This window comes from Anopheles merus, chromosome 2R (genome assembly GCF_017562075.2).
Source record: "Anopheles merus strain MAF chromosome 2R, AmerM5.1, whole genome shotgun sequence".
Lineage (NCBI taxonomy): Eukaryota > Metazoa > Arthropoda > Insecta > Diptera > Culicidae > Anopheles > Anopheles merus.
Window position 1 is genome coordinate 30,909,771 of NC_054082.1, and position 21,334 is coordinate 30,931,104.

Genomic DNA, 21,334 nt, shown 5'->3' on the forward strand with positions numbered 1-21,334 from the left:
AAATTGTTTGGTTAGATCATAACATTTTTTTCTCTCTACATCTTAAATCGTTGAACAAATTATAATAGGCTATGCAATTAGAGCACCGTTTAGCGCAGTGCAAAGTGTGGCGGTTTGCAGGCTGTTAGTGCCTAGATGTGTGAACGTATGGAGGAAGCTTTCCTGGGTTTGGCCGTTTGGCGTGAGCAAGAAGTTGGCGTTGTTTCAATTAACGGGGTAGTAAGCAAAGTAAGCAAATACACATTATTTTAAATATTCATTGCCGAGCTTTTTGAGTGAGTGTTTTTGAACGAAAGCACATTGCAGTGTTCATATTGACAATTTGTTTCAATAAATTTTCCAGTTAAAGTTAATAGTTTACAGTAAAGGTTTGCCGTATGTAGCATTATGTTATTACGTATTAAAGCTTTAACAATTCAGCAATCTTCAAGAGTTTTTAAATTAGATTAACGTCACAATCCAACTGAGCTTCCTGAGACACCCGTAAAATTGCTTTTTAAACGGAACTACTTACCTACTATGTAAACAATACCGAAAACCCACAATCCATTCTTAACAATGTAGTATTTATGTTTTAGGCTGGAAGGGTTATTGAAAAGTCACCAGTAAACAAGATGAATGACTTCTTACGACTGTTTATCAGTACCGATCAGTTTGTTAATCAAGGCCCTCGAAAAGCCAACCAAGATAATGGTATGTTTCCACAGAAACAGCTGATGCTATCTCCCATTCTACCTTCAAGCAATCTCACCGTTAGGCACAACAATTGAAAAAACGCGATAACGCCAAACGATGAACCTGTACTTTCGATTTTCTGCGGCTGCTCCCCCCCCCCCCCCTCTCCTTAGGTCCATCCACAATCGCTCATCTTTTTTCTTCCACGGAAAAGAAAAAGGTGGAACCCTCCTGGCCGGCCCGAGTACCGTACTGCTACGCCCAATATTAGGGTTAAGCCGTGCAGCTTGGTGCACTTGAGCCGCGCGCTACGATAAGAAGCGGGTCGAGAGCGCCAAGAGATGGAAGCCCATCGAGCCAAGCCCTTCAACGGGGCTGGGGAAAAAAGAAAAATCTTTAATTGAACCCTTCCCACGTTCCGTACGCAAGGATCTCCACCAGGCAATCGGACAACCCGATTCGTTTGGGCCCAGGAAAAGGTCACAATGGCGTCACGGGCACGGTACGGCACGTCGTGCACCATTCGGCCAATCCCTGCATCGGCAGCATACCCCGTACATCTGTTCGTGTGTCAGTTTCGAAGCTCAAAAATGTCATTCAGAATGGGAAAAGTGCATCACGTGAGTCCAACGCTAGCTCAAGCGACGAACCCTCTTTCTCTCTCCCTCTCAGTGTTCGGTGACAGAGGGCCACGGCTGGTACCGCATGGTACCGCCGCGGGTGGATCGGAGCGGCGGGCACACAGACACGGGTCGGAAGCGTGCGTTTGGACACGATGGACACTCCATAAATCGGATACGACAGGTAATTTGAGTTAGTCCGAGAGAGCTGTGGTCGGGCGGCCGCGGTACCGGCAGTGCCCGCTGTGCCCCCTACACCACCCATCGTCCAATGGTCATTAGCATTGAAATGGACTTTCCACTTTCTGACCGGCCAGAAGCCTGGCTGGGAAAACATTACGAGAAACAAAACGCACACAGGCGGTGGCGGTGGTGGGTGGCTGAGGGGGCAAAAATGAAATCTGAGGAATGGCCAGAAAACAACGAAACAAAAAAAAAGCTAACTGCTGAAAACATATAAAGCATCGTATGAGATTTCGAGTAATGATGACTGTTAAAGAGGAGCCAGCTAAATTGACTGTGTGTGTTGGTTGTTTTTCTTCTTGCGGTTTTGTGTGTGTGTGTGTGTGTGTGTGTGTGTGTGTGTGTCTGTGTCGGGTTTGCCTTTCACCGGCCGCCGCGCCAAAGCGGGTGGAAGGTCAATGAGCAGGGGCGAGCGGAATCGACCCAACTAAATATGAACCAGTGTGAACCCGGTCCGATATGGTGAGCAAAAAATCTAACCGAGGGTCTCCAGGCACAAATGGCATTGGATGGTAAATTAAATTTAATGGATGGTTACTATTTATCTAGCAGCGCGCCATTACCGTATCCCTACGCAAGGAGATGTGTTTAGCTCGTTTTTATTAAAAATTGAATGAAAAAAGATGTATTCAGACAAAAAAGCTATTTATTAGTCGCTATCGGAATGGCCGCTCACTGTTTAGAGAACTGGCAGCATCAATTAGTCAGCCATTAGTCATGCACTCGATCGAAAAGGAACGATAGTTGCAGTTGCTGAAAATACAACGGTTTCTTGAATTTATTTCACGAGTTTCGACTGTCAATTTTCTTCTAATTGGTGTAAACGTCCTATGAGGACATGCCGGCCTATATAGGCTTTCAAGACTTTATTCAATACTACATAGCCGGATAGTCAGTCCTTTCCGGGTCTTTCGTCAGTCCATTCCCGGCTTGAACCCATTGCGGGCGTGTTATTGAGTCGTTAGAGTTGACAAATGTACCACGGAACCGCCCCAACTGTCAATAATGCGTACGATAAGGCAGAATGTTCTAAAAAAATCTAAGGAAACTACTATTTTATGTCATTTTTGGCAACCGCTGCGATCGAGTTTGGGAAAATGGCTAAGTATTTTTTTCTCTCTTCCTAGGAGCACAATGCACTTGCATGCTTCGTAACTTGTAGTTCAATCAAGTCTTTTGAACGGCAGTCACATGGAACAGCATATGTGGTATTACACTGTCGAACATTTGGATCAAATTGATGATAATTTGAGCGACTTTAGATACTATTCAAATTAAAAAAAATACAACAAAATGTAAACTAACAGTGTTTATAATTTCTAACGTTTGATATGATCGTGTAGAGCGACCTTCACGGCAGATGATTCTATGGTTTCTCAAGTTTTCGTTAATATGCCAATCAAACAGTTCAAATACATTTAAAGATGTTACGTTTATTCGTTACCTTTTTCTTTTTTCTATGAGGAAAAACGACGATAAATAGTTAAACGAATGAAAACGTTTTATTTTTATATTTTATCTATTAGGCTGGATTGTTCCAAGCTTTGTTTGAAAGAGACATCTAGGTACAGAAATAGAAATACAGTGATTCAATGTGAGCTTTTTGTGATTTGCTTCGATTCAATTCTAAAATCACAATTCGTCCAACCCTAAACGTCATATGCGATCGATTACATTGTTCCGTCTGTTTTTGTATTGCTGTGCGCATTTATTTCGCTCGATAGCGTATTTCAACCACGCACAATGCTGACTTCCCCACTAAAAGAAGCAATTCAAAGGGTATGTGTGCGGAAAAACAGCCCACGGCGAAAACATTTGTACGCAGCGCGCACAGCCCTAGCCCTAGGGAAGGATACGAATAAGAAAAACGCACCCCCCCCCCCCCCCACACAGTAGAAAGTGCCTCCGGATTTAAGCTGCATTATGCTCCACTCGCGTTCGGTTCGGGGGTGACATTGTTGAAACGGGTAATTTAACACATCCATTGTCAAGCGGAGCAGAGAGCCAAGCGCAGGGCCCCAATCTTGTGGCACGTGCCCTCGCTTGCGTTTGGGTAGACCGAAAAATGCGTGAAAGCTTCCATTCGATTACGCTCGCAAAGAGATGGAGGAGCAGCATACAGCGCACACGGAAAGCTTTAAATTAAATTTACTTGCCGCGTACCCTGTGGCCGACAGTGGCTTCCTCCCATGCTTCCAGCCAGCAGCCGTCGCTGGAAGAGATGCAATTTTTGCAAACCACGGGCACCGGGTCGAATGATCGGTTCGACCAGGGGGAGGAAGCAGCTGATGATTGGCCGATGTCAATCATCGTGCTCAAAAGGCTGATAGGATAATAGGCAAATTATGTGGCAAGGGAAAATGTGCGAACTCAACGAAGGGGAGCGGGAGTTAACGCTGTAAAGAGTTTAAAATATGCGGCCGTTCCATCGAAAGCGAGGAAAATGTAACTGTCAGACTGCCGTGCGAAATAGCCGAAACATCGAAGAGATATTGAAGGTTTTTTTTTTAGAAACTACAGACGCACACAAAGCCACAGTGGACCGCCGTCAATAGAAATTACCTTTCGTCGGGAATGATCGCTCGATCTGGTTCGTTACAGAAGCGCATTTCAGGGCATTAGCTGTGCGATAGGATTCGCTTTTCTTGCCTCCCAGTGACAGTATTTTTGTGACCGGGCGTGTGCGCAAGGTGAACACTTTCGTTGGATAATCTCACGTCTGGTGCATGCATGAGAGATCGTCTGGAACACTTTGTCTTTTTCTGTCCCATTTTTCGAGTCGTGTATTTTTTTTGCTTCTTCTTTTGGGAGGCTCTCGGAGGGTCAAACATTAGCTTGAGAAGATTAAAAGGGCCAGTGCGGTAAGGTGGTGAAGCAGTGTTTTGAGGTTAGGTGAAACGGCCTGGAATGCCTCGATGAGGTGACATTGACAAAAATGGGTCACGAATGTAGCCTGATGATGGGCTTTGCTCGTTAATTTTCACCTTCGGTTGGTATTAAGGTGCACTGACGATCGATAAAAGACTGCTGTAGCATTGCGAAGCGCAACGTTTGGACGCGGAGTGGATTAAAGCAAAGCTATCAAATACTTATAGGAATGGAATGGTTTGTCTTGATAGTGGAAAACAGTGACCTTTGTATCGAGTGTCTAGTCGAATTCTTTTACGGTTCACGAAAACGGCTTATCGGGTTAATGGAATTGCCTCAAACAAGGTACCGAAATCGGTGGAATAAAGAACTGGCCGCCAACAATGCCGGCACACCGGCGACATCACGAACGGGGTCGATTCAATTTTGGATAACCTTTTCGCTCATGAAAACACTTTTGGCGAGTATGTCCGGTTCCTCTAATCTGCGTGTTTTCCAACAACCTTTCAGCCAATTGTGCAAAGTCGATCACTTTCTCCCCCATCCTTCCCTTGCTGCAAACAACAAACAACGAAAAGCGAAACATCCCCTCGATTGGCAAAAAAAGTGAACCTTTTGCCAAAGTCGATCCAATGGCCACCCTTCCCGCTTGCGATTGCGTTAATTCCAGCACACACAAAGCAGCTTTGGTCCGCTTTTGCACGATATAATTTAGGAATCAAAATCATTCACACACACACACACACACACACACACACACACACACACACACACACACACACACACACACACACACACACACACACACACACACACACACACACACACACACACACACACACACACACACACACACACAAACACACACACACACACACACACACACACACACCAGGCGGGCTTGGTAGCGTCTGCCAGCTGTTTCGGGGCAGATTGAGGCTTGAATGGTAGCGAAAGGGAATCGGGCGCACGCAGACGCCGCGATAAAGAGAGTGACCCTGAATCGTGGCCCCAGATTTTGCACAACATCGCCCAATCGATTAACCTTTGGATGGGTTGGGGCTGGGCCCGCTACCTAGGATAGCAACAGCATCCGTTCCGATTATGCCGCCGGGTGGTGCAAGCTTTTGGCCGACATACGATGGCACAGCGGCTGCCGCTTGATGAGCAGGTCGTGAAACTGTGGTGGAGCGCCGCTCGCCCCGGACGCGGCCGATGACGTTTTGACCTCTCGCAAATAGGGGAGACTGGCCATGAGGGGGGAGGCGGGGAACGGCGCAGATTAAATATCCATTTCCGGAACCCCTTTTGCGGGTGGAAAAGAAGATGAAACGAGCGGAGGAACGATGACTTTCTGGTTTGGCTGCTGGTAATTTGAAGAGGAAATGACACGGAATGCTATAGTTCAGAGGGCAGTCCAGCCGGGGCAGTCGTGCTTTGTGTGGCGACCTAACAATGTGGAAAAGGCTCCGTAAAGAGAAGGCTGCCTTGTATTTTGCAGCGCACACACTTGTCGTGACGAAGTGACAATGGATAGAACTAATCTCCGGAGAAGCTTTTCAGAGCATTTTGGGTGTTGCATCGGTACGATGCGTTCCGTGAGAGGCGGATTATTGACGATTATAGAAAAAAAAACTCATCGACGAAATGTGTTGTGGTGGATAAAGATCAACAATAGACAGCAACCATCAACGACAATAAATGCTTAGGAACATAATAAAGATTTGTTTGATTTCCCTGTCTAAATCTTGCCTCTTTGTGACGGTTCCCATAATTCTGAAAGGGCACTGGCGCTCTCTTTCTTTACACAAGATTGTTTTATGTTGGCTGAAGACCACCTTCCTTTCGGAGGTGAGATTAGTGTGACGCGGTTCGACATGTGTCGTTTTAATTAAAAGCTATCTTGAAGGTGAAATAAGCCTCATTTTATTGGTGTTTATTCGCTCGGCGAGCATTATAAAACAATATACTGTCTCTCTAACACTGTTGATTGTGTTTGGATATTCGTGGTGTAGGGTTATTGTTCTGTGCTTTCTGACGCTGTTGAAATGTTGAAAGCTTTTCTTTTCCCTTCAAAAACCTTTTCTATAGAACGTCTCTTTCCCTATTGAACGCAGTGGCAAATAAGGAAATGAGATAAATATAAGAAAATAATTGGTAACTGTCGTGAATATTAAACAGATTCAGGAACAATAACTAGACAAAAACCGTTTGAAAAATAATATTACCTTAGTAATTATCTGCAGTTTAGTTGGAAATCGTAGCAATAAATATTAATTTAAATATCTTCAATCTGTTTAAATCGTTATCCGATGTGTGTTGATATTTCCGACTTTCTCCAAGTTAAATCCCTCTCAAAATTATCACATCAATCATTCCCTCTTTTTACCTCTTCCAATTAAGCCCTTTAAATTGGAGTTCTACTTATGCATGAGTCACAAGACCAAAAACTTATTTCCCTTTTTTTTTAATTTACATCATCCTAATATCAACACAACTCTTCAGCTTCCCCTCCACTCATTCGTATCGGAAGTAACCGATTTGCTTCACTTTTCCCGATATTGCTGTTAAATGGCACCCACCACCCAGGTCGTTCTAGTGTCGTCTAGACGAAAAGAAGAAAAAAAACCTCCTACTAGGGATAAAAACCCTATTTTTAAACCACAAACATCCCACTGAAAGACAGCACCTCAGGAGGGTGTCGAGGCGGAAAATTGGTCAGTGCATCCAACAGTGGGCCCCCATTTTCCGGCTGCTTCCCCTTTGGTTTGGCGAATGGATTTCCCCATTTGCGGTCGGCCCGATTGTCAACCGCGGCCCGATGGGTGCAATCGGTCCCTCGTTTTGTTCGATAAAATCGATTTCCTGCCCCAAACATACCGCGTCATTGCTTCTGGCCGATCGCAAGGGTGGAAGGACCGAACCATAAAACCTACTGCCCTAATCTTATGCTCGAGAACCACTTTCTCTCGCGAGCCGCGAACACCGCCGGTTGGAATCGGTTTGTCGGTGGTTGGGCTAGGTTTGCAGGGCGTTGAGACTGGCTGGCGACGTCCCCTTGCGTCTATTCAGACCTTGGTCCAGATCTAATTGACGGCCATTACATGTGGGACAGCAGCCTCACCCCGGCCGTTGTGGTTAGCAACGGATACGGCCCACGATCGAACGTGGGTCGTGATGGTCGTGCGCCGGCAGAGACACGGGCGGTGCAGAAGACCTTGCTTCTTCCACTGCGACGCTGACTAAGCCTTGTGGAGTGATAGGGTGTTCGGATTGTGGTTGCCCCTGGTGGCATGGTGATACTGGCTCGTGTTTGGTTGTCTTAAATTTCATCCAGATTCACACGCAAACAGGGATGGGAAGAAATAACAAACAAACAAAACAAAAAAAAAAAGGTCGTTCAAGTTTTTCCGGATCTCATTGAGCGGCAGTTGTGGCGCAGTTTGAAATTAATCACGGCGATATCGTTGCAAGTCATCTTAGAGTAAGCTTTTCAAGTACTTCAAGTACGCTCAATGCACACTTTTAGACATGCACAACATTTTGTTTTACGTTATTATTACAGTATTATTGTCTGTTATTACTAAGAAAATTACAATATACAAATATTACTAAGAGGAGATACTTTTTTCATTCGATTTCGCTCTATCACGCTCTCTTTTTGTTTGTTGTTTTAAGTTTTTAAATGGTTTTCGTTTTGCAGCAGCTCATAATGTCGCTAATGTGCTTACTAAATAGCGCCAAGTTTAATATTTTCTGTTCTGTTCATATAATACCATTTTCTGTTTGCCCGACTGTTTCTACGTTCCACCGAGCTTCCAACGCTACAGTTTGCTTCGCCGGAAGATTAGCCCAGAAATAGCTCGATTTTTCCGTTTGACCGCTGCAAAATGGCAACGTTTAGCCGGTTTTTCGCTCACAACAGATGGGGTGGGTGTGACGAGTGCACGTTTTGTGCAAGCTCGTTCCAACCAGGCCAGATGATCGTGCCCACACGCCGCCCCGAACGCCCGAGGATGGTGTCGAGCGGAACGATATTATTAATGCCAAGTGCGAATTATGGCTCCAAGCTTTGGCTTCAACCAGCGCTCGATGTGCGTGACCACGAGCCAGCAGGACCGGGTTGTTGTGCCCGAATGCTTACAAGCTTAATCCGAGGGAGCAGGGAAATCCGAACGGGTTGTGCGCAATAGGGGGAGCAAAAATTGAAATCGAAATCCAATCCGTGAGCCGAAACAGGGCCGCAGCCGCGATGCAATCGAGGGTATCGAGGGTTGAAAAGTACGTACTTCGGACATTTTGGCGTTCAATTTCACGCCGGCCAAGGTGTGAAATATGATTTTTGCTCCCCCTGTGCGCGGGCTTTCCCTTTTTTCCTTCTTTCTAACCCGGGGCGGTGCGGGAAGAAAACTTCGCTTCCGTCGATCACGATCCTGCCTGACGGATTGGTGTGTTTGAGGAATGTTTTTTTTGTGTTATTCGTTCCACTTTGATCTTAGATCATGATGATCAAACTGTTCATTAAACGTTTCAATTTCGAACTGTGTGAGTGTTTGCGTGTTTTACCAGTTGTCCAGATGCTTTAATTTGGCATACTTTTTACAGTCATCGATATTGAAACCAAAGTGTTGAACAATTCGTCTTTTAAAGCAGTCCATTGCGTTTGGAATAACTTGTTTTAAACGAGAAATAAGAAATATGGTGGCTTGTTTGAAAGACTTACAGCTCGATTAGATTAGATTTTCTCCATTGATTGGAAGAAAAAACACGGAAAAAACATCCAACAAACACGACCATTCCTTCTGACACACGAATTTAAGCACTGAAGATCATCTTTCGCTGGAAATGGTTTACCTCTTCCCCAAATATAACGTTTCAATCAAGCCACCGAAACATTAATATCCCAATCTAGTTCACCTGTCCACTTTTGCCGTTAGCGTCAGCTCTTCAGAGCTTGGCCAGGCCCGTCCAGCGCGATCTTCTTCTACCCTTCTGACCGTGCAGGGGAAGCAGAACAGGGCCCCCCGAAAAAAAAGCCATGTGAAGGAAAATTCCACAACGGAAACCAATTTACTAGCGAAGCGTTGAGTAAGCGAGCGAGAATCGAAATGCAACACCACGTTGCGTAAGTTATGATAAATTATTATTATTGTTTGGATCGCGTTTCGCGCGCTGCTTTTGTTCCTTCCGTGGAATGGGTGGAACAGTTATGAAGAGGAGTATAGCAAAACAAAAAAACCATACAGAAGAAACTAAACAAAAAGAAAAAGATGCTCGCGCACATCTTCGGGAAGCTGCTGACCTAGCCATGTCTAGGGATGATAAATGAGCAACACCTCCTCTGCCTCTCTGCAGCGTTAACAAGCGCGTAAGCGAAAGGTTCGATGGGGTAAGTTATGTGTGTGAAAGAGTGTGGTGCACTATGGCGAAGGTTACCGGTAGAACCGACTAGGCTGCCAGACGTCATGGAGAGTGTCCGTTACAGGGCCGGAAGCGCACACATGAATTACGGGCGGAAACATGAAATACGCATGACCAAAGTGCAGACACACCGTTTGGGCACTCCGTTGGGTGCGATGGCGATCAGTAACGGATTCGATCGGTTACTGGAGACAGTTCTGCTCGGTCGGTTTGGTTCAGTATGGAACAAGAACATTCAAACTTTTGCACCATCAGTTTATAGGTACAAAATGTTCAAAATGCTTGATAACGAACTTAATTTATTATTAAACGCAGCCTATCAGAGATTGAATTGCTGATTGTCACCCAATCTGCTCGTCATAAAATTGAACCATCAAAAGTACAACCCTCACAAAGCCCGGATGCAGAAACATACTGAGAAAAAGTGTGGTCACATTGCAAGCGATATTAAATAGCACAGCCACTCATGGGAAGGAACGCCGAAACAGTTTGGCAGACCGTTTGGCCTAGTAAGCAACGGGAGTCTGCGTCATTGATCGAGGGGTTTTTTCTTCCACAACCGATCCATCCGGTTCGGGTACGGCCTGTGTGACGGCGTGCAGTCGCCCTTGATGACATTGGCAGATTGATTTTTGATGAGTACTTCCGATTGTTTCCAGCCCACTAGTATGACGTCGTGTGTCGTGGTTGTCGTCCCCAAGCGTGCTGGTAATAAATTTCAATTCCACCAATCGTACGGCTTTGGCGGACGTGGACGATGAAAGCTGGCAATTTTTCACCAAAAAAAAAAGGAAAAAAGAAAATAAAAACAATTCACTCCTACCTGTGACCACACGCGAAGTCGGGCTCGTTCTCATGTTCCGTTTTGGTTTCGCTTAAGGAGCTTGGGCAGATTTGAGATCATTTTTCAATTTCCGCATGCTTTGTCAACAGTTACGGTGGATGTAGCCGTATTGGTACCTCGTGCAGTGGTCGAATTTAACCGAACATTTCAGAGCAAACAGTACTATTTGAACATTCATTTCTTCTACGCTGTCCATTAAATTAGGTGGTCCAATTGCCACACGGCAGCGCTGAAATGTAGACAGAGATATGTACCAAAACCATGATGAGTATAGAGAAGTGATCGTTTAGTATACCAAATAGACTTTTCAAAAAAATGGTCATCTAGCCACGATCGACTACTTTCGATGCATCATACTGTCGGAAATAATATTCTTACACTGAACCAATAAACCATTAAATAATTATTTGCCATGAGCAGGCTGAGCAGTGTCTACGCCAAATAAACAAAGATTAGAAAGCTCAATCTCCAAACTACCGGGCCATTATTCACACTTGCATAAATTAATAGGTTAAATCTAAGCCAACCCGAATACGACAGCATTTTGTAAATAAAACACAGTGATTTTCCACCCACTGTTAATCCATCACCCGCACTGTGATCGTCACGCGCCGGTCACTTTTCATCGGGCTAAATTGATAATTATGGCGCAGAAATGATCTAAAACGATCCGCTAACAAACGGCTGACAAGCCAAAGCTGACACTCGCCTGGTGATATGATTTACTAAAAAAGCAACCAAGCGAAGCCTTCTCCCACCCGATATAAATGCATAATTTTTGGTTGACATCCCGGCATAATGCATTATTAACCGGGCCCGCTCTGATTACGGGCGTCGGAGGGTGAAATTGGTATGGGAAACTGATGTGGACACTAATTAAACAAACAATAAGTCTGATAACGCTGCAACGTCGGTGGGAGAAACAGTGAACGCAGACCAATGTCAAGGGGCCACGTGCGCTCTGGCCACCGCGTAGCTTTTCCCTTTTTGTAAACAAATGCTTATTGAAACCTAAACATTAAAGACTCACCATTTGCTAGACGTTGGTGGCCACCAACGGAAACAAACACTCACAAATAAAAAACAGAAAAAATCTGAAAATGCCGCATAAACACTTGAATGGAGTCAACGAAAAAAAAAAAACAACAAGATCGTTAAGCATTCGACAGTGACGCGGGTTCTCAAATACATCATTTACCAGGGCTAGTGCCGGGATGGGATGGAAATTTGGGATAAAAAGTTCATCTCTAGAAAGTTACCGTTTTCCCACGCACGGCCGAGGGCACTGGGCACGTTGAAGCGAAGCAGCACGACCTGGTAGATTTAAATCCCCGAACGAGGGTGACGAATTTTGTTTTCATTTCGTTGCCGGTCCACTGCCGGGAAAGGTGCTTTTGTTTGAGAATGAAAGTGAACAAGTGGGGTTTGCTGGTGGATCGCTAGGAACACGTTTGTGGTGAATTGTAGCATGTTAAAATGATGGTGACAAAGCAATTGTTGATGACGATGATGTTTAAATTTCAAAATCATATTTGCTGTTCGATTGATTTTCGTTGCGTTGTAGTAATAATAGTGTAATAATTTTGCACAAAGGATTGCTTGTAGCAATATCTCACCCACAGTGATCAATATCATCACTAAGCCAACTTGATCATTAACCCCACTTCCCGTTCGGACATGTATTTCCTTTTAAAGTGCGCTATCCATCCTCGCCACGTACTGGACAGAGCGTGCAGCGGCGGGTTCGTTGCTTGCTGTGATGCTCAAGTCACTTCAACTCAAACGGTCTCGTTTGCAGTACAGCATCGTTTGCATCGCAACCGCACCAAGCAACGAGATTCCCATCCGTCTAACGACCGTTGCAGAACGCAAAACTCGGGACTCTTGGGAGGGGGGGGGGGGGGAGTGTTTTCGAACAAACGTACCATTTCCGATTCAACAGGCCAGCCAGCCTTTCGGAATGTGTGCCGTACGGTAAACGGGACGCATGTTGCACAATCCGATCCAACGGCTCTCCCCCCCCCCCCTTACTACCATTAGTTTCGGAGAGGTGAGAATTAAGGTCACCCGAACAACGGCCGGAGGAGAAGGTAGGGTCCTCCCGGTCCAGAATGGTGCACCCTTCGGGGAGCCCTCCTCCGTGTGTGTGGGTAAGGTGCGCATTAGCGGATTTTTCATCGCCCAGACCACAAGAAGTGAGTTATCCAATTACCGAATCTCCATTAATTCTCGCCTCCCGGCAGGAGACCGTGGAGCTGGGCGCGACACACCGCTGGGCCCGCGAGCAGCCGAGGGAGCGAGGGGGTAGAGTGTGAGCGCGAACGAAGATCCGGAAAACGCTTCAACACGCAGCTAATGGTGTGGCTCTGCGTGCACCACATGCAACCGCCGGGTATGGTGCTGTTTTGTGCCACACGCTGCCCTTAATAATGCCCCGTTTTGGGTGCTCGCGTTTAGGGGCCAAAGTTGGGTTTCGGAAGCTTTTTTTCGGAAGGAAATGACTGTCGAAAACGATACGATAGAAAGTTTTAGTTTTAAAAACATTCTAAAAACTCCTTATCGTTTCAAAACACTTAACACCTAACTAACCTTAGCTGCATTCTTTGTCCACAGAAACACATTCTAAAAATTGTGGAATGTTGTAAAAGCCATGAAATGGTTTGGTAAGAGTAAAACTAAAGAAATCCTTAATGATGATGTAACGTGGAATTTAGAATTGGTTCTGTCCGATGTTGGGGTGTGCCATCCAGTCGTCTGCCATCGGCTCAGCGGGCGGGCAAAAAGCTGCGTGTAACTATTCCCTACATTTAGCTGCATTGGTCACACACTATATCATGCTCGACAGTGCGGCGTCAGGGAAGCTTCCGCTTGGTGTCGATGCCCGAAATTCTGTCCGAAGAATGCTGTTGCGGACGATCGTTCCGTGGCGGATTCCGTGGCTAATCAATGAACATAAAAACTAATTAGGTTCCAACTATCATCAACATCATCAACGTCATGATCAACCGAAAGCCTTTCGCTGATGGTTTCAACAGCGGTGGCTTCGAAACGATGACCTCATTCTGCTGGCATCGTTGCACGGAAGCCGTTTTCGGTGATCTTCCGGTGTGCTGATCAACACAGTGACTGTTTTATGTTTCTACCGTTTACTGCATTCCAAAGGGAGCTGAAGAGCTCACTGATATGGCGGGAAGTGTAACACACATACACAGAGTTTAGAATGGTTCTAGAGGAGCTTGAGTTTTCGGGCAAGATGTGTTCTTGAAAGCTTCACTCAGCAACTAGCTTGTCTCACTAGGGCCAAGGGGGTACTTTCAATTTAGGCCAATTTATCTCTTTCAGTGTAAGAAAACTATTCAATTCCCAATCAAAAGCCTTGACTCATCCAAACAATCGTACCCTTGACGGTGAGTTTAAAACACAGACACACACATTCACATACCCAACAGACATTGGACTTGCTTCTTGCTGCATCATGATGAGAAATTGGACGTATCGATCGCATCGCATCGTTGGAGTGGGCTGAAGGGATGGAAGCAAACGATGAGCTAGTTGAATTCAGGTTACTCTGCACGGCTTCTTCCGCTAAGAGAGCTAAGTTCTTATATTAAATATAAAGGAAAAAAGCCCGGTTACAGCGTCGGAGTTAAATGCATACCCTTGTCTTGTGCTACAACTCGATCGTAAGATTCACGGCGAGTGTTTTGAAGAGCAACTGAAGATGGCAATTGTAAAGTGCGATGCGAAGATAGAAATCATAAAATCGGTAAATTATCGTACTCAGGGAAGCACAGGGGCGAAATTTATCATGCTTTGGTTTAATCATGATGATGGTTGGGATCGTACTCGTCCACGCCGCTGCTCGTCAATGTCAGAGGTCAGCCAGACAGTGGAGTGTATTGCACCGAGTGCCGAGTGTCTGTGAAAGCGTTCTTCAGTGCGGCGAGCAGGCCCTACCTGTAGAAAGTGAAACCTGTACGAGTTCGCATTGGACGGGGCCTCGCTAATGAGCGGTTCGATGCTCAAGCGCCATCAAACTATCAACGCGTCACCTTTGAGGGCGGGGGGGGGGATGAATTGAACGCCACCTGACACTCAAGCCCGCAAGGGTTAAAGTTGCCTGGTGATTGCCGGAGCCAGGCCAAAGACTTGCTGAAGGGCACGAAGATTCACGCGAGATTGATAAAATCAGCTGTGATCAGCACCTGAGCTCCTAGTCGCGTACGTACCGCGGGATGCTGTCTGCCGTTTTGAACGCCGTCTCGTTTATCTCGGCACCGTCAAACAGCCATGAAGCGCTGTGTGCACGTGCACGGCAAACAAACTGTCTGTGGCAGCTGCAGTGGCCGGCCGTTAGATCCTAGCAGTAAGTGCCACTTACAGGCAAGGCGAATCTTTCCGGCGCGAGAGCATCCTTACCAGCTAGGTGGCAGCAGAAGTTGAGAGAGCTACTGCCCGCGAGCCATCAGCTAAAAGTGGGAGATCGGTCGGTATTGGCAACTGGTAATTTCATCGACAGAGCACACTCGTAAACGTCAAGTCGAATTGCGCGACTCGCGGACGGTTGCGATCGTAAATCCTTACGACACTCTACCGCTCAGAGGCCGGCGATGGCTTGCATTTCGAGTTTCACACCCGCGCGATCGGGGCAGTATGCAATAGCGATGGCAATTGAGCTGTTCGGTATCAACAGATTCTGCGATAGAACTGACAGTGGTGTCAGTTATCGTGCTGCTCCGTTTGGTGTGCTGCTGTGTGACTTTCCAATGGGGTGGTTCTTCATGAATGAGTTAAATGTCAGGCGAAAAGGGAACACGCGGCTCGGTACTTGAAATGGGTGGTGAAATTATAGTGCTCTAGTGCACTGTACTACGATGCGCGGATTGTCAGAAGGTGTGAGGTGGAGCTTTTGCGATGCGCGAAGATTGTTCCGCTACTGTGCGGAACTGCGGAAGCGTGACACAGCTGTTAAATGGCACACTGATCGAGATCGATCTGGTATCTGGTGATCTGCATCCAGAGGGTGGCGATCTTTGTTTGAACGTAAGGTAAAGTTGTGGTTTCGTTTGCGATGCGCGGGGTGGGGCTATTATTTATTTATTTTTATTTATTTATTTACCCAAAGTTATCGAGAGGTATGTGGCTTTACAAAACAGATCTTTAGATGCATCTCAATAAAACTCACAATGAACAAATCATACAGGGGTTTCCAGGAGTTCTAATAGCTGTGGGACACTTTATTGACTCTTTCTTAGGTAAAAAGGCTTTCATGTAATGGGAATTGGACTCTACAGCATCCTTGTTGAACAAATCCAATAGGAATTTAAAAGGATCCTGTCCTTAAAGGGTGGCATTGAGTCCAATTTCTATCACGTGAAGTTCACTTCCCATAAGAAAGAGTCAAGGAAGTATCCCGCAACTCCTGGAAAACCCTTTAAATATTACAGGAATAGGCTCGTCCAGTGTTGTTAATTGTAGACATTTTTTTATGATATTCGCAGTAAGCGGGTGTCAAAGTATTTTTTTTTGAACATGATATTCATGGCTACCATGACACGACTTTCCAAAAGCGACAATCATTTGTGCAATAACAATCAATGCTTTTGCGATGACATGATTGCAAAAAATGTAAAATGAATGTCATTTGACATTTTTCATGAGACGCCAGAACTGCTTAATCGTGCATTTACCGATACTTAGCCATTAGACCACTTGATATTTTCACTCAGTCAATCAGGAAAATGGTGTTATCTTACATGAGTATAGAAATTCACGCGAAAACACGAAAAAGGACCCATTTTCGATGAAGATCTAGTTCACTTGAGGTACGGCAAAATCAAAAAGTCAAATGATTGTAGCAGAAATATATAATCGTGTCAAATGATATTTTTTTCCGTGATTGTCGAATGATTGCTTGGATCTAGAATGCGATGCTTCAAAAAGTATCATTTTGTAAAATTTTATGTCGACGACTATCACCGTTCGCAACACTGGGCTCGTCAGTGCCTGCTTTGTAATGTTTATTTAAAATTATATATAATAACAATGTTGTTAATGTTGTCCCTGGAAAGAGTGGAACGTGTTGGACAATTTTGAACGTGGAAGTTGAATGAAATTCTAACAAAAATCATAAATAATAGATGGATAAATCTAAAACTCTTCGTTACACAGCATATTTTATACAGAAGTATCGTCAAACATTGATGTTCATTTCATCTTTTCCAAACCGTTTCTTCCCTCTTGTGTTAAACTAACAGAACGCGTTTGTCCACCTACATTATTTCCCTCGCCCACTTCCTGCTTACCCACCCTTCCAACAGGCCTTGTTGGTCTTGTCCAGTTTTGATCACACTCATTCGCCATCCACCCGTGCGCCACCGGGTGGATATGTTTCCTCCCACACATCGCGTCCCGATAAATCTTATTCCAATAATCGGTTTTCACCGCGAATTGGCAGCTACGTACGACCACTTGTCGCAGTTCGCCCTCACTAACAACGGGGTTTGCCTTATCCCGTTGCAAAAGCCTCTGTCTCGGACGGCTGGCGCCTTGCTTGACGTATCGGACCCGCACGGACTGGTGGGGTGACCGGTGATTGTACGGTGAAAGCGAAATGAAAATTGATCTTCGTTGCTGCAGTTGCCACAGGAAACAAGGCAGCACAAACAGCAAAACTTAATTCGTTAATTATTGCAATAAATTCTCACCCACAAGTGTGTGCGCACACTCCATTTCCAGCTGTTAGGAGCTAGGAGTCTTAGAGCCAATTCATCGGCGTTTGATTGCAGTGCGCTAGTGCGCAGATTGGAAAATTAACTTGCTGCGCTCCTTCTAGCCCGGGACCAGGAGCGTGTGCGGCCCAATTTAATTTCGTCCAGATTTTCCGGTTAGGGTAGCTACAGCTTGCTGCATGACAAAGTGGAGCTCCTCAAAAGTAGTCCCGAGTTGATCTTGTTCCCTTATCGGTACGGGTTTTGGCGTCCAGGATGAACAGGTTAAGAAGCGCTGCTGCCGAACGTAGCTCCATCCCGGGAAGGGGCCTTTCCCGCGCGATCGTGTGTCAAATCAGCAAAGATCCGCGGGATTTGGCGCGTGCTGTGCGTTTACTTTCTTTCCAGCTGTGAGTCCGCGCGAAATCGAAGGTCGAAGCCCGTTGCGAATAAGGCCGCTAACTTCGTGCACCGGGAGGAGCGTTCAATCGGGAAGCAAGAAATCGTTTTTTTTTACCGGACTTGAATAGCTAAATCAATTTGAGAGATCAAAAGTCTTCCTCTCTCGCAGCCATACCGGTGGCCGAATGTGTGGACAGGTGGGTCGTGAAATTTTGCACCTTTCTGGTAGGCAAATTGTCTGCTTCCGTTTTCCGGTTCTCCGGCTCCATTCCGGCGCTTGGCTGGGCTGGGAAAGGTCGGCCTAACAAAAGACACACATCTGTCATACGAAAGGGAAAATAACAAATTAACTCACACGCGCCCCGTTCCGCACACGGAATGTAGCGTGGGGAGGGAAAAAGACATGAAGAAGAACGTGGCGTGGCAAAACCTACTAAGGGAGGAAAATGCAAATTAGCCCGTGACATCGTTGTCGTCTTTCGGACAATCACGACATTCCCACGTTCGACTAGGGGTAGGTTTTGTGCGAGAGCGTGTGGTGTATCGCGCGCATTTTCACGCCTCGTCCGATGGACTACAAAAATAATGACGAATGAATGGGTCTTCGGTGGAGCAAGGGGAGACACCAGAAGGTAGCAGGAACCTTTTAGGGAAAATGTCAACCCGGAACGCAATCAGCGAACGAATGGGGCAAGCTAAGTGACGTTCAAATGTGACACTTTGACATTCGTTGCATCATACACTTTGCTTGCCTGTGGCAAGGTGTTTTGAGCTATTTTAGCTACATTTTATTAAATTTAGTAGTTCTTATCTTCGAGGACTACATAAATGGGGCTTCACAGTCCGTGGTTTAGAAAGTAAAAGCTGCGATTTTCTGCTTCCATATTTTACATGCAAATTTGTACGACCAGCCGTCCTCCAACACCGCGCTGCAGCTGCAACGGTGAAGCATCCTATCGGGAAAGATTATTCAAATGTATTCCCAACTGCTTTCGTTTGCCAGCGTGATGGTTACGATCTTTTTTTTTTGTTACTTTTATTTTCCACCCACCTAGCCTCCAGCTGCTAAAAAGTGGCAAAAAAGCGCGCGGACCCTTTTTCCCGCGGACGATCTCGATGTAAACATGACCGCGTGGACCATTTGCGCCTTCCCAAGCGTGCGGTACAGTTCGAGAATGTAAGTAGATGCAAATGATCGTTGAACTTAACCCCAAGCAGCCCCAACACGCCTGACGCCTGATTGAGCGTTTTCCCGCGACGAAGGCGCAAAGGTGGTGGAAGAAAAACAACGAGTGTTTACAATGGGAGCGCCACCGTGGGACAAATGTGTGCGGCTGCAATGCAGCTGCAACGAACCCCGCGTGGTGTGCGAGTGTCAATGTCAAAGGTAGCGCAAACGGGGGCCATGAGGAATAGAGCAGTTGCCACCAGTGTATGCCAACGGGAACTGAATTTTCCTCGGGTGGCATTTTTTGTGTGCTGTTGTTGTTGTTTTGTTGCCGTGCCTGCCCTTTTGCTTTTGCATTCTGCTGCGATTGGGAAATAATGACGAGCCAGCCAGTGCAGGAAAAGCGCAACGCGCCCCGCTTGGTGGCCTAATGAACTCTTGCGGCCGGGCCGCGTGTGCTTTGCTTTGTAGCTGGGCTGGTAGTTTACGGAAACACAGCACAAAAAATACTGTCAGGAGAGGGAGGTGGGAGGAGGGGGGGGGGGGAAATAGAAACAGAAGGCAACAGAGAGTTAATGATTTCAATGTCATCCCGATTTGGGTTAGCAATAGGTGAGCTTTCGCTGTTCGCGGCTTCACTGCCGCAAGATGTGACTCCCCCCCCCCCTATATTGCGGGCGATTGAGGGAGGCTGGCAGTCAGAAGTGTGGGGTGTGGGGATCCCTGCACGGGTCACCAAAGGGGTAGGGAAAATCGGTTGCCATTTGCCTACCGAACAATTATGGTCCGCGAAAGCGCACTAATGAAGACATTGCGCGACCCCCATTGTGCACTGCGCGCCGGCTCGACCTACGATCGGGGTTGGTGGCCACCTGCAGCATCGTCTCCCGGACAGGAAGGGTCTGTGGGAGGGATTTCCAACTTCGTTTCCCCATTGCTGTAAGCTTCCGTAACCATTCCGTGCGCCGGTATGGTTGGTTTGGAGTTTTGTATCTGGCGGCGACACTAGAAACACTCTGAGCCGTCTTAAGCCGTCTGCTGAATGTTATCTCTGCCAGATCGACAAATTAAGATGAAACTTGATGTGTGCGCGCGTGTGTGTGTGTCTTTGTGGGAAGATGCACGTGAGTGTGATAAGATGCACGGGGTATGATTAAGTGTAATGAGTTTTTGAATGTTTAAAACGTGCACATTTGGCGCACTGTTGTGAGTTGCGATGTTCCAGATATGCGGCCTCAGCACAATTTTTCGATCGAAAAAATTCGATCGATCCGGCTGTCATTTTGGTGTCATTTGACACTCATTTTACCGCCAAGGTGTTCATTTTACTGGTCTTTTTGAAAACTGGTATACCATGACACTCACGAGCAAAATGAACTATGCTACAAAAATTCGATCGTTCCGCTTTGTATGGCGAAAAATCCGCAAGTCATTGAGCTGCGGAAATTTTCGAATATCAGAAAAATGCCTTAAATCAAGGGTAATAGTTTTGAAAAACGTTATGTAAAAGCAAGTTAGTAATTGTTTTGGTTCTTTTTCAATATTTTGGGTGATTAAAATTATTTGTTAAATATTTTAAAAAATGGTTAGCCTACACTAAATACTGAACTCGATGGGAATCGACTTCATGTAGGAGTATGAAAGAAATAGTTATACTATCAGTTTTACGTGAGCGCCTATCGAATTTTTTCGATCGGAAAATGGTGCTGAGGCCGATGATGTTTAATGTTTATTGAGTTTTGGGGAGGACTCATTCCATGGCGATAATTTCTGAGAAATTGGAACAATGTTAACTAAAAAAAGATGTTTCTTACATTGGGTTAGAAATGGTTTCGACGACTGTTAAATCCCTTAGCAAGACCAGATTAATTGCTTGGAGACTACCTCTTTACAAAGTCATTCTTAGAGACTCTCCGTGGTACAACACAGTTGCAGTACACTTCGAATGTAACATTCTCACTATAAATGAAATTAGAAATGCAAGAAAATTCAAGGTTCAAGGCAATAAACTGTGAAATAAATAAAAGTCAAAATATATATATTTTTTTCGAAACATAGATGTTTGGGACAAAAACTGAAAATATTGAGAAACTGTGCGAATTAGATTAGATTGTTATAAATATTAAATCAAACAAGGTAAGTAGAAATCAAATAATTTGTCATTTAAAGAGCAAAACAAAACCTCCATCGAACCAATCGGTAGTGGTAGTGTTTCTTTATTAGATGATGATAAGTCTTTCCCCAACATAGGTTTGAGAAGGACGGAGGTATCTTTACGATAATATTACTCTGATAGGTATATTAAAATAATTTGTACGAGCAAGTGGTGGCATCGGAAAACTCTCAGAGGAACTGTCCGAGTCAAACACACACCCAAGATGAC

The 21,334-nt window shown here is 45.5% G+C and overlaps 1 protein-coding gene across 1 annotated transcript in view; it reads right to left on the reverse strand.

Annotated features, from left to right (window-relative positions):
* Positions 1–12,087, reverse strand: part of LOC121600107 (uncharacterized serine-rich protein C215.13) — a 78,675-nt gene extending 66,588 nt beyond the window's left edge. The window contains exons 1-2 of the mRNA XM_041928425.1: positions 11,931–12,087; positions 10,651–10,900 (exon numbers count right to left, since the gene is read on the reverse strand). The gene's annotated coding sequence lies outside the window, so the exon portion shown is untranslated. The remainder of the gene's footprint in view (positions 1–10,650; positions 10,901–11,930) is intronic.
* Between the last annotated feature and the right edge of the window lie 9,247 nt (positions 12,088–21,334).